The following is a 13,326-nucleotide window of genomic DNA, read 5'->3' as shown; positions in this document are numbered from 1 at the left end:
ACCAAGCGAATAAAGCTTATTATAACACTACATACGTGCTCAGAATCTCACGGAACTTTGAAGTGTCCATTGTGGACAGGTGTGGACTGGGAAATAGGGAATCTCTATAATCACCCTGACTCAGAGGTCTGCTTCACGGAGGTTTGATGACGTAAGAACGGGAGCGGGCATCTATGTGCCGAACTTAAAGAAATCGATACCAATGGGATGCTGCCCTACCATATTTCAGGCAGAAATCCATGCAATAGAAGTATGCGGTAGAGGCTTAACCGCGAAGAGCATCTACATTATGTCAGACAGCCAGGCGGCCCTGCGTGCCTTGCAATCCCACACAGTTACATCTAAGCTAGTGGATGACTGCACTGAAATCCTTAATGACCTGGGACCCAAACACAAGGTTTTGTTTGGATGGGTTCCCGGAAATCAGGGACATGAAGGTAATGAACATATACTACCTAGCAAAGCAGGGTGCTATAGCAGCATTCTATGGTCCAGAGCCCTTCTGTGGACTCATAAAAGCACACACCAGGGAAACTTTAAGTAACTGGGAAACTAAACAATTCAGACGTCACGGGATTGACTGCCCAGCGCAAAGACAGACCAAAGTGTTTATTCTTCCGTCAACGAAAGTATCAGCCAAACTCATTAATCTATGCAGGGAGGGCCTAAGAACTCTCACTGCGTACTATACGGGACACTGTGGTCTACGTTATCACCTAAGTAAGTTAAATCTATCCGATACTCAAATTTGTCGTTTCTGTGAGCTGGAGGATGAAGCACCGGTTCACATTCTCTGCGAATGCGTCGCTCTGGCGAGGCAGAGACCTTCCCATCTAGGTGGTGTGACTCTTAATCGCTATGTGATATGGAGTAAAAAGTCTGAAGAGGTACTTAGATACATCAAAAGCCTCCACATACAAAATTAGGCTGAAAGGTCATGCATAATAGACCTGCACAAAGGTCGCAGTGGTCCCAGGCCTAATAATAATAATAATAATAATAATAATAATAATAATAATAATAATAATAATAATATTAATAATAATAACACTACATTATAGACTAACTTTTCTTTACTGAGAAAATCAAAAACAACAGTAGATCCTTTACGTAAAATTTTGCTAGATGACTTTAAACTTAATATAATTCTACATGGAGGGTCAGGAGGAGTAAGATGAACTGGGCGCTCCACAACAATCGCGATTTGTGGAACAGTGAGCAATTTCAGGTCAAGTTCGGATGGCATGATTTCTGCGCAGCCTTCAAGTTATTTGTGCAAGATCTACCGCTACCCGACCATCAATACACTTATTGCCTCAAACTGGGCTACAACCCTATTACTTGGGACATGGTCAATATAGGAGCTCTAACGAATCCCCTTTGGATTACAGAATAATCAGGAACATATTCATGTATACGATGGACTTTAAAACAAAGCGGTCACCAGAACAAGAAGAATTTTCTCTGGTTGAATTCATTACCAAACTTCGGGTGCGGTCTAATCGATAAAAAGTTGTGCTGGGGCTCCCAAGGGAAGAAAAATCCGTCTTCTCTAGACCTATAAGCCAGAGGCTAAAGATGACCTAGCAAACCTGATGCACGGTTATTAATGTGAACTGGATGTCAACCCTGACTAATTCGCAGTGCTTTATGGATTTATAAGATTCCCGCTTTCAGTACTCTCATGATTAAAAGAAGTACTGTAGTAACTTTCTGATGAAGATATTCGGGGAGCGTTTTGACAGGAAACTGTCTTGGGGGCCAAATGAAGAGAAAAGGGCTAGGAAGGCCTCGGTTGACATGTGCTGCTGCGAAGGAGCCTTAAGAGGAAACTAGAGACTCTTGCCAAGGGTCATACCCTGATGTATGTGCTTTAGGATATAAAGATAGGCTTCGGGAACAACAGAAATCTTCGATTTCACGATTATTATGTGCCGACAATTGTTTCCGAGCCAGCTTGAACACAGCCAACCTCCTTGAGAGATGACTGGGTAGATGAGGAGAGGGTTAGAGTCAGTGAACTAGTTAAATACTTCACGAAAGATGTTGCGTATTTGCATCTCGGGCTATAGAACCTACGACACTCGAAAAATATATGGCAAATATCTTCTGCTGTATAGCCACCATAGTGATCGCATATGTTATTAGGCTCGTGATTGAATCGGAGCAGATATTTCTTAAAGCATCCGTGACCACTCAGAAACTGTATGAGGTAGAAATCGACCTCGCCGTGCTTTCCCGGTATCCATATATTAATATCTGGGATACATCGATGTGTCCAGCTTCCCTTTGATGAGGCATTATACGTGAGCTGCCAGTTCTGCATTGTCGCTGCTTCTTTTGCTAATATGTCTATTGAACACATCCCCGAACACATCACACAGAGACAGTTTTAAAGGCGCTACAGACGCGTATTGCGCACTGGCGGTAGGTGGACTTTACCCCGCGGAAGTATTTATACTCCGTGGCCTGGTGCCAAAGAGGAGCCCCGTAAAGTATTTGGATTTTTACAACGCCAGCGAGAAGTTGACGTCGTCGTTGCTTTGGTCCTCTTGCATTCATCATTATTCTAGATAATGCTGTTACGGTTTTTGCTACCTTTTCATTGGCATAATCTAATTGGGTTTTGAATGACAACCTCCTGTCTATCACAACCCTCAAGTATTTTATTTCTGGCAGCGTGCCGATGTCATGGCGGCCTATTCTTATAATGAACTGCTCCACTCTCTTCCAACTCGATATGAGTACAGACTCTGTTTTTTGTTCTGCCAGCTGCAGTCCGTTTTCCATAAGCCACGATTGAACAATCGCTATGCTTGCATTAGATTTGGCGCATATTTCGCCTAGGTGCTTGGCCGTGACTACCAATGCGATATCGTCCACAAAGCCGAAAATTTTGATCCCATTGGGTACCTTGAGGTGCAATACATACGTCGCACATAATGTTCCAAAGCAGTGGACCGAACACGGAGCCTTGAGGAACACCGCCTATGACGTGAAGCTTTTCTACTCCAGTAGCCGTTTCATATTCCAAAACTCTACCTTCAAAGTAGCTGCGTATGATCCTACGCAGGTAAAGGGATATGTCTCTCTGGTCCAGCGTGTTTAGAAATTTTGCTCAATTGACCGTGTTGAAGGCATTTTTCACATCTAAAAAAACGATAGGGCAATATTCCTTAGAGTCTTCGAGCCATCGAGGACCACTTATGGCCTCTTGGGTCACTTTATTCGCCATGTTCCCAGCTTGGATGGTACATTTTCCTTTCTTAAATAGCAACTGGTTATCGGAAATACCCCCCACATTTTCGATTTATTGTTCGAGTAGATTATAGAGGACTCGTTTAAGAACTTTACCGGTGGAGTCGATCAGGCATATGTGCTAGATGGTTGCGCCGTATTTTTACCCGGCTTTGGCAGCAGTATCAATTTTCGTCGTTTCCATGCTGTATTAAATGTCCCCTCAGCCAAGATGTAAGGACATGCATGTGTATTTCGTGGCAAAACCAATACTTTTGTGCATGTTTGTTAAAAAATCGTTAGAAAACAAATAGCAGAAGGAGTATGAGTTTTCTTGAGATGTGGATACTTCTTGAGAAACGAAATTTTTCCTGAGCATTTTTTGAACGTGATTTTATGTGTAGTTTCCACTTTCTTTTGGTGTGGATAACTTAAGATGGTGGAAACGGCTCTGAGAATTGTAAATGAACATGATACTACATGTCTTTGAGCTTAGAAATCCTGATATAATAAATACTCAAAGAATTTTTAAGATAAAGTAGTTTTTGTGAGAGATGAAGCCTGTGGTTACTTATTTAGGCGTAAAATATTGTGACGAATATTCACATCACTAAATAAATGCACAACAACGAAAACCTTAAAGCAAGCTACATAAACACATTAATCATCATGTACACACATACATACAAGCAGCCGAGGGATACTCACAAACGCATGTCATCATCAGCCGAAGTAGTACTCACATATACACACACTATGGTTACACACTACAAATACACGCGCGTATGGCTGGTGCCTAGGTAGAGGATTCTAGAAGAGGAAACGTCTAGACATTTGGACAAGGCAACAGAGAGTATAAAAGCAGAGTAAGCTGAGTAGTAGTCAGCAATCAGTTTTTATTTAAGCACGCTATCGATTGTGAAGTTAAGTTTTATTGCGAAGTACTTTCAAAGTAGTCTAATAAAGACCATTTTGCATTATTGAATATTGGAGTTATTTATTCAACAGGTTAGCGATTCGAACGTTAGCAGAAGGTTGCAAATAGGCGGAATTTCACTGAATTCATTACAATATTAATACGACCAGAAGCTGCGGTGCTAGAATGAATCCTTCAACATAAGCATTTTTTTAAATTTCTTGCCTCCAGGTGGGATAAAAGGCATATCTTTGCTTTGTTTTTATTTTCACTATAAATAAATAGTCTCATTGCTTTATTATGCACTAAAATGGCGGCTACCGCTAAAGTTTGCGTTAAGAAAAAACTGGGCGCTTATTTACATCAATAAATAAAGCAAATTTTGTTTTAACAATAAAGACTAAAAGTGGATACCATAGCATGAGCTCCATTCTATTACGTACCTTTTTTTGGCCGTGCGTGTGAACGTAAAATATCCGTGCAGACAAAATTTGATATATTTAAGCAAGTGTCCGGTTCAAAATAAAAAAATGTTGATACTAATAAAGAATAAAATACAATATTCAAGATTTCAATTAGCTGAAAGGGAAACAAGGCACAAACAAAAGAATTTGCAATATGCTGGCTAAGGGGTGCAGCTTGGTACGCCTGGAACGGTTGAAAGTGTTCGTAAACTAACCGGATATATATTTGATATGGGATTTTAGTTAAAATGGATAAAAACTCTTAGCAACTTTGGACTGAGTAGGAAATTGAAAAGTAAAGTTCCTGTCGACGATAAAAATCACGCTCTACAAGTCGTTCGTCATACCTACGAAGTAGAGAGAAGATGAGAGGGCCCTTTAAGCGTTAGATATAAAAGTTATCCAGAAGATTTATGGTCCTGTCCTTGTTGTTGACAGTGGATAGAGTCATGTTATGTGAACTCCGCCCAAGAGGTATGTTTTGGCGAAAGCTGAGGTAGCACTCAGTCACTCCAGAGTTAAGTAGAGGTCTCACAAACCCCTACTTAATAAAACAAAAACAATATTTATGTGCTGCTAACAAATGCACACACCGCTTGATGTGTAAGGATGACGGCAGCTGGCCGTACCAAGATAGTGGTCAAAGAAAGTGATGGCTTGACGTAGCAGTATGCGTCTGACAGATTAGGCGAGGATAGATCATGTCGGAGATTTCCCCGGCAGGTATGTGATCGGCAAACCGTCAACGGTCATAGAAAAGGGGGTTTAGTGCAGCAACAGCCCAGATGATAGTAACGGCGGTTGTTGTGATGGCAACAGCCGAGCAGTAAGGCGACCAACAGCGATTGTAAGGCGACGGAGCGCTTACCAGTGGCGTAGCCAGGGAAAGGAGCATCGGTTAAAGGAGTAAGGCTTGATTACCTTCGTATGGGGAGTCGTAAACGTATGATACCTTGCCTGTAGCAATGAGATTGCCGTATTTGAAAGCAGAAAAAAGGAAGACTTGATACTGAGTTGAATGTAGACTTCATCTCCCTTGGCACTCGCAGTTGGTATCAGATAGCGGCACAAATATTTCATTCATTAATTCTTATTGCGACCCTAAGGGCCAGATAATCAGCCCAATTCTAAATATTCCCTCGGAATTTTGTTCTCACGGATTTTTTTATTCCCGTGGAAAAATTCCTCCAATTCTTTTCCCCTAGGGAGAACAATAATTGGGGAATATGAATTTCGAATTTTCGAAGTCAGCTGTTTGTCAATTGAAATTTCGTTGTGCATTTCTTATTTTGTTTAAAAAGTTGAAAAGTTTAATTGTTGTTGCGAATTTGTTTGAAATTAAGAAATAAAATATAAACAATGCACAGTATTGCATTCCATGTGGTATTCACTGAAATGAGTAATGAATTGGTACCGCAGCAACATCAACAGAGGAGCATAAGAAGAAGAAGACGGCGGGATAACACAAGTCCGCCGGAGTTGCCTGCTACCATTCAGCAAAGCAATTTTCTGGCGGCCAAGTTGAGTTGAATTCGTCTTTACTCATACGTCATAGTCTATTTAGGCTTTCTTAAAAAATCCTTGCGCAATTTCTGAATGGATGCATCAAATATACCAAGAGCTCGATGCTTATGATATACTTTTCGACTTAAAATAAAGAATATTGTGGTAAAATGTACATATTTTAGCACACATTTGTACAAATAAGTCTACTATCTTAAAAGAACCAATTTCCTTTAACCCGATTTTTTTTAAATTAATTTTCAGCGGCAGTCCATATTAACCGGTGTCCACTTTAACCGAGTTTTTCATATGTTTTAGCTGGTGCTTGATAAATAGGTACGCAGTGAGATAGTTTCCATCCTAAGCGGGATCATTAAAAGTTCGTTATAGTGAAACAAAGATGGACAAGCGGCGACATGTCACATAAAAGAAAAATTTACCCAAAAAACGTGAACGGGAGAAGCTTAAGGTTTCAAGTTCGCGCACATTTCTGACGTAAAAATTAAACTACGCCATTCCTCTATAGCGAAATGGATATGACACGTCTCAACTCTCCTTTGGTTATGATGCCATTTAAGTAAATAAGCGACATTTATAAAACCGGGTACTTTTTATGAACCAGAAATTCTTCGGAACCGAATGTTTTTCTCTTTATACTGGGTACTGTTTAAAAATCGATTATTTTTTTGAACCGAGTAATTTTTAAGAACCTGGAAATTTTCAGAACTGAGTTAGGTTAGGTTGAACTGGCCGGTCCATGAGGACCTCACCAAACTGAAAAACCCTATCAAAAACCAGGACCTATGTTATAAAATAACTCCGTCCTCTTGGCAAATACTAGAAGCTTCCTAGGACTTAAACCACTTGCTGCTTCTAGATCTGACAGCTGTACCACTTCTTATAGCTGGAGTCTTAGCCTGGCAAGTGCAGGGCACGAGCACAGGACGTGCTCCATCATTTCCTCCTCCAACCCGCACTTCCTACATATGCTATCACTGACCAAGCCTAATTTAAAGGCATGTGACGCCAGAGGCAGTGTCCAGTCAGAAGGTTGTAAGACCTACACATAATCTTCGACACTTTACAGCCCCGCGCTTGAACCCACGCATTTCCCGCTTGGTCGATCATGTGCACCTCTCGCCTTCGTTTAATCTCGCCCAATCTAATTGGAACGTCTACGGAGCAAGCTTCAAGGGATGCGCCCTTTTTAGCTAGTTCGTCCGCTTTTTCATTCCCATCTATTCCCATATGCCCTGGGACCCAATATAGATGTTTGCTGCTCCCTGTCCCGATTCTCTCCAGAGACTGCTTACACTATAACACGCATTTAGATGCTGTGGTATGCGAGATTATTGCCTTAATTGCTGCTTGACTGTCAATATAAAAGTTAACATGGTTGCAGCTTAAGCGATTCTCTTCCAGGGTTTCTACTGCTTTGGTTACGGCTAATATTTCCGCTTGGAAAACGCTACAGTAATCCGGCAGCATATAGGATCTGCTTATTTCCGGATCAGCGGAGAGAACCGAGCACTATTTCAGAACCGGTTACTTTTTTAGAGGTGTATAATTTTAAAAGCTGGGTACGTTTAATAGCGGGGTACTGTTTTAAAATCATGTGCTTTTTCAGAACCGAGTACTTTTTAAGAATCGATTACTTCTTCAGATCCGGGCATGTTCTTAGAACCGGGTATTTTTTGAACCGACTAACTTTAAAGAACCGTTTATTTTTCAGTACTGGGTACTTTTTTAAACGGGTACCTAATTAAAGCCGTTTTTTTAACCGGCCCTTTTTCAAAACCGCATACAATTTTACTTTAAAGAGCCGGCTACTTATTTGATCCGGGTACTGTTTTAGAGTCTCCAACTTTTTGTTACCAGGTAATTTTTCAGAACCGCGTACTCCTTTAGAAACGAGTACTTTTTAAGAACCGGGTATTTTTTAGAGCTTTTGAGCTATCAATCAGTTTGGCTATTAAGCAAGCTATTCGTTGCACAGTTTGAGTGCTATTGTGAAGTACTTTAATAAAGGCCATTTTGCATTATTACAAATTGGAGTTATTTATTCAACAGTTTAGTGATTCGAACTTAGCAGAGGATTGCAAATAAGAGGATTTGCAGCAAATTCGTTACAATTGGCTCACACCCCGGGCAAAGCAACATCAAAATTTTAGAAATAAGGTTTTTCAAATAGAAGAAAACTTTTCTAAGCAGGGTCGCCCCTCGGCAGTGTTTGGCGCTCCGGGTGTATTTCTGCCTTGCAGATGCCGTTCGGAGCCGGCATAAAACATGTAGGTCCCGTCCGGCCAATTTGTAGGTAAAATCAAGAGAAGCACGACGCAAATTGGAAGAGAAGCTCGGCCTTATATCTCTTCGGAGGTTATCGCGCATTACATTTATTTTATTTAAGCCACTCGACCAACGCGCGCACTTAAGGTGGTGGGATATTGTAATAGAATTAAGCCACTAGCTCTTTGTCCATACATTAAAGGAGGAACTCGCTTAAGTCTTATCGGAGGTAAAATGCCCGAATTCATACCACTGAGTTATATTATTATTTACTTAAGCTATGGAACGGGCAAACAGGGCAAGGGATATGGATTAATAGAGCATTAAAAAGCCTACCAAATAAGAAAAAAAAAAAAAAACAAACAAAAGCACAGAAGCAATTTTTTGTCAGAAATACGTACATGACGAAATTGGAGCATGAACGAGTAATATAACAAAAATTGTTGTCTTGTTTATTTTTAATCATTTATTTGCTCTTGCTCTCATTGTTGACAATGTTAAGGTTGAGCTTATCTCACTTAGCACAGCTTAGCACATGTCGCTTAAAAGATTTCTTTCTGAATCAGGCCATGATAAGGAATAAGAGAATATGAGGCAGCTGAGGAAAGGGAAGGCAGGAAAATCAAGGCCAAAAGCTGACAAACCGACTGGGTTAAATTTCTTACCAATCAGTTTTCATTGATAAACCAACTCCTGGAAACCCATGCTAAAAGAATCGTCAAGATCCGTTCATATCAGCTTTTCACATCGCCGAAATTGTTCGCTTATATGATGTTTGCAAAGCTTAAATAACTTTGCCAAATTAAGTTGAGTAGCTGGTGAGTACGCCGAAGAGTATCCCCGATTCATTCGAAACGATACAAGGCTTCAGAAAAGGTGACTTTCTATCATATTATTTGGTTAGCCGGATACTAGGGAAACAATTCTAGCAGAAGATCAGGCCTTATCGAACGCGCCGTAAGCTCTGCCTTCTCTGTTCTGAGTAAAGAGTAAGACAGTGAACGCACTCGCGCCTTGATAACGTCGTCAAAGTTGTCAGATATAGATGCGTGAATGTGAAGCACTCACAGTGAAGACAATGTCCTCCTAGAGAATCAATACTGCCAGCAATGATTATATGTATTGAGTAGGCGACTAAAGAGTAAAGTCCTCTCGAACTAAGGCTCTATAAGTCTGTAATCGAACCTGCCCTAACATATAGATCAGAATCATGAATGGTGTCGAGAGATGATGGAATGGCAATCGGAGTATTCGACGGAGTGTATAGCAGGTGTCTTAACGAGCCTGCGAATAAACGTATGGCTATTTGAGTTTATACCAAACTGCGTGCATGCCGCTCCGTAAGCTAGGTGGAAAATACATTCCATAGGCTGGTAAATAGAGAAGCTGCGCAAGGAAGTATTTTATCTTCGCTACATTGGGTGGTGACCGTTAACCAACTACTATTATGTCTCATGGACGTGGAAGGCTATAAAATGATTTCCTATGCGGACGTTATTTGTGTTATTATGCAGGGAAAATTCTCCCAAACCCTCTGCAAAATAATAGTGGCTGTCATATCAACTACATGTAACGCAGCAAGAAGTTCGGGTCTCGAAAAAACTGCACTCGCACTCTTCAAAGTACAAAACACTACAAAACGTCGAATCAAGGTTGGTGTCCGAAGTCTGGCTTTCAGCGATAAAGTCAGGTATCTGAGAGCCACTTGGAAAGGAAACTACTCTTAAATGACAAAATAACGCAAAAGGAAATTGATCTCTCATGGGACTTTTCTCCCAACGTAGTACATTGGAACTAAATAGCCATTGTACGCCCAAACCTACTGTATGGCGTGCTGGCTTGGTAGCCGGCACTTAAAAGAACACGAGCCTTAAACGTTTACAAAAAATCTAAAGTTCTTTTCACCGGACCTTACACTACAGATAGCCTACCCCTGTGGGTTAGGGGCAGTAGAATATGCCCACGACAGGCATGCCAGTCGTAAGAGGCGACCGTAATCCACAAAGGGGTGTATTGTTGGTTTTCTAATTAAATTGGTTTATGTTGATCTTCGGATTTTCATACTCCAAGCCGACAGTGCACCCTAAAACCGTAACGAATGTACGTCATCTTATTAGTGACGATAAGGCTAACCAATCCTGAGTGGCTTTACTCGAAAGGGAGCAGGGTGGACGCTTGTATCACCTTGTGGGACCCCAAGCATGGTCTTTATAAAAACTGCCACCGCGGGAGCAGGAAAATAAGCCGGGTGATCTTAATTATTCAGGTCTCACCTTCCTGTCCTGGGATGGCCCCCTTGTGGGAGCATCGCGGTGGCTGTGGTTTCATATCGTAATTCCGGGAGGGTAACCCAGAATGCGTAGGATCGCCTCCGTGGAAGTTCGCTTCTTCGTTGGAGTTGACAGTGTTCTCTTCGGAGTAATGCTGTTGCTTCAGCCGCCGAATCAGACAACATAGTATTCTCTTCGGAGTTATACTGTCTTCTTTGGTGGGAGGTGGGCAAGCAGGTTTACTCATGTACTTCTAATATGGAGTAAGCTACCCGAGTACGTGCTAATCTGCACACAATTAATTCAAAGACGCTTCTGCGGAACGTCAAAGAAAAGGTTGGTTACATCCCTAAATTGTGCACGTTGTTTAAAAAGGATGTATAACAGGAAGAAAAATATGGTGGATATTCCAATGGCGGGTTTATTAGAGTTGGATAAATGTAGCAAATAATGTTGAGAATAAAGTCGAAGGTGGCATATAACTGAACTAGAAACGTTTAGCTGGTAGTTCAGTTGCAACAGGGTCCCTCGTGCAAGTGGTTTAGTAATATGATTAATGAAGATGTATCTTGCGAGTGTTTGTGTCGTAAGTACTTGTGAGCATCACTGTCTGTTTTGCCAGAACAGATAGTTTTATTCACAAGGAATTATATGACGCTCTCACTTTTTGGAACATTTAAGTAGTTATTCATAAAGAAAGACATTTGCACTGATAGATTACATCGATACTTAGTTCATGGCGAATGTGCGTTGTAGATCATAAGGCTTTAAAAGGTTGTGTCACATCCCTAAATTGTGTTCCAAATTCGTGGTGCTTAGAAAGGGTTGCTCACAAAGCACCTAATACTTCTATTTAAATTGTGGGACTGTAGCATGTATCTGGCCTTTATACATAGAACATGTTGCAGGCGAATTGCTTCTGAGCGGAGAAGAACGTACTATGATCTGTGGTGGAGTTGCTTAACAACCGGATGCCATTAACCATAAAATGGCTGGAGCTTGATACACTCCTATCTTACCAAGGTAAAGACTTGTAATTGAATCGCCCGATTACAAGAAAATTGGTACCAAACGATTGGGCTAAGAAGGGTTGAGAGAAGACAACATCGAGCTGATAGTTTGGGCCATTGATCATGCAGTAGATCCGTGTTTGACACTGTGGAGTTAAGTCTTCAATAATTCACTATCGACTACAGATCGCCTTTCGACCTATAAAGCTTATATCAAACGAAATGTGAGCAATATGCGGTGTTGGTTATCCATTGGAACCTGAAGACAGAAAAAGTTAATAATTATCTCGGACAGCCAGGCCGCACTAAAGGCCTTGGACTCATGTGTCAACAATGTAAAGTCAGTCACTGAATGCCGCAGATCCCTCTTTTCTCCTACATCTTTAGAAACAACAATAACATGGTCTTTTAAATTCCGCTTAGCATGAACATTATAAGAAGGGCAAAAAAGGTTTGCTCAAAACTTCCTACATGCGATTCAACAAGGTTGAGTTGACCTTCCTTTGATAAGGAATTTGACCCTAATAAGTTGGGGATTTCGCCCCCTGTAAGGGTTCTCACTGCACCACACAGCTGCAGATGAATGGAGGAGGAGGAAGGCGTGTAGCATTTTCTGCTTTATTTATTGCATCTCCGAAATGAAACGAGACGTGGTAGTTGACACAACTGGTATTGTAAGGATGACTTCCTGCTTAAGGTATTACAGTGGGCCCATTAGTAGCATAACTGTCGGACTGGAATGCAACTTCCCTGCTCAGTTATTTTAGCGCAACCTAACCTAACGCACCGCCGACTGGTAACAGACGAAGGGAAGACTTCACTGATAAAGGCGGTGGAGAAAGACTTTATACGTCTACGTATTTCCAACTAGCATCAGTTATCGCCAGGCAAGGCTGACTGGCCTATTTACGCTAAAATTATGACGATGGTGTCGCTAAGGTCGACTATCTAATCGACTAAATGCCAAGATCACAAAAAATAATGTAAATCAGCCGTCAGAGAATTTAAAGTTAGCATGTGAAAGTACTTTTTCATGTGTGAACTTAGTTAGCTTATCTGAGATGTTAGATATGAAACGCGTCAAGTAGTACGGCGCTGTTAAGCGCGTGTGTTGATTTTATTATATTGTTAAATAAACATATTCCATTTGTATACCTTTCGTGAATATGAAATGGTATATTAAGTTTATCACGAATCGCAAAATTGTAAGTCATTAAAGGAAAATAGATAGACCCACCAATGAGTACACCGAAATGATCAGGGTGAAGAGCTGAGTTGATTTAGATATGTCCGTCTGTCTGTTTGTATGCAAACTAGTCTCTCAATTTTTGAGATATCTTGATAACATTTGGTGACTGGTTGTATTTAGGTGTCCGATTAGACATTTGTCGGAACCGTCCGGATTGCACCCTATAGCATATACTCCCCATACAAACGATTTCTCAGAAAAGAGGATTCTTGTCATATCTTACTCGATTTATGAGATTGAAGCTTCAAGCTTCACCAAATGCTTACGTATATTGCACATATTGTTGTCTGAAAAAGTCACAGAGATCGGTCGTACATATGATGTATACATCGTATAAATTGTAATTTTAGCCCCCTTTTTAAAGGATAGAAGCCGAAGCTTTAAATGTTAT

At 40.9% G+C, this 13,326-nt stretch overlaps 1 protein-coding gene across 1 annotated transcript in view; it reads left to right on the top strand.

The window, feature by feature from the left end:
- The window catches only part of LOC137253077 (uncharacterized), a 225,783-nt gene that overhangs the window by 1,159 nt on the left and 211,298 nt on the right, over positions 1-13,326 (top strand). The window lies entirely within an intron of this gene.

Source organism: Eurosta solidaginis, chromosome 1 (assembly GCF_040869045.1).
Source record: "Eurosta solidaginis isolate ZX-2024a chromosome 1, ASM4086904v1, whole genome shotgun sequence".
Lineage (NCBI taxonomy): Eukaryota > Metazoa > Arthropoda > Insecta > Diptera > Tephritidae > Eurosta > Eurosta solidaginis.
The sequence above is the reverse complement of the archived record's forward strand: the minus strand, read 5'-3'. Positions and strand labels throughout refer to the sequence as shown.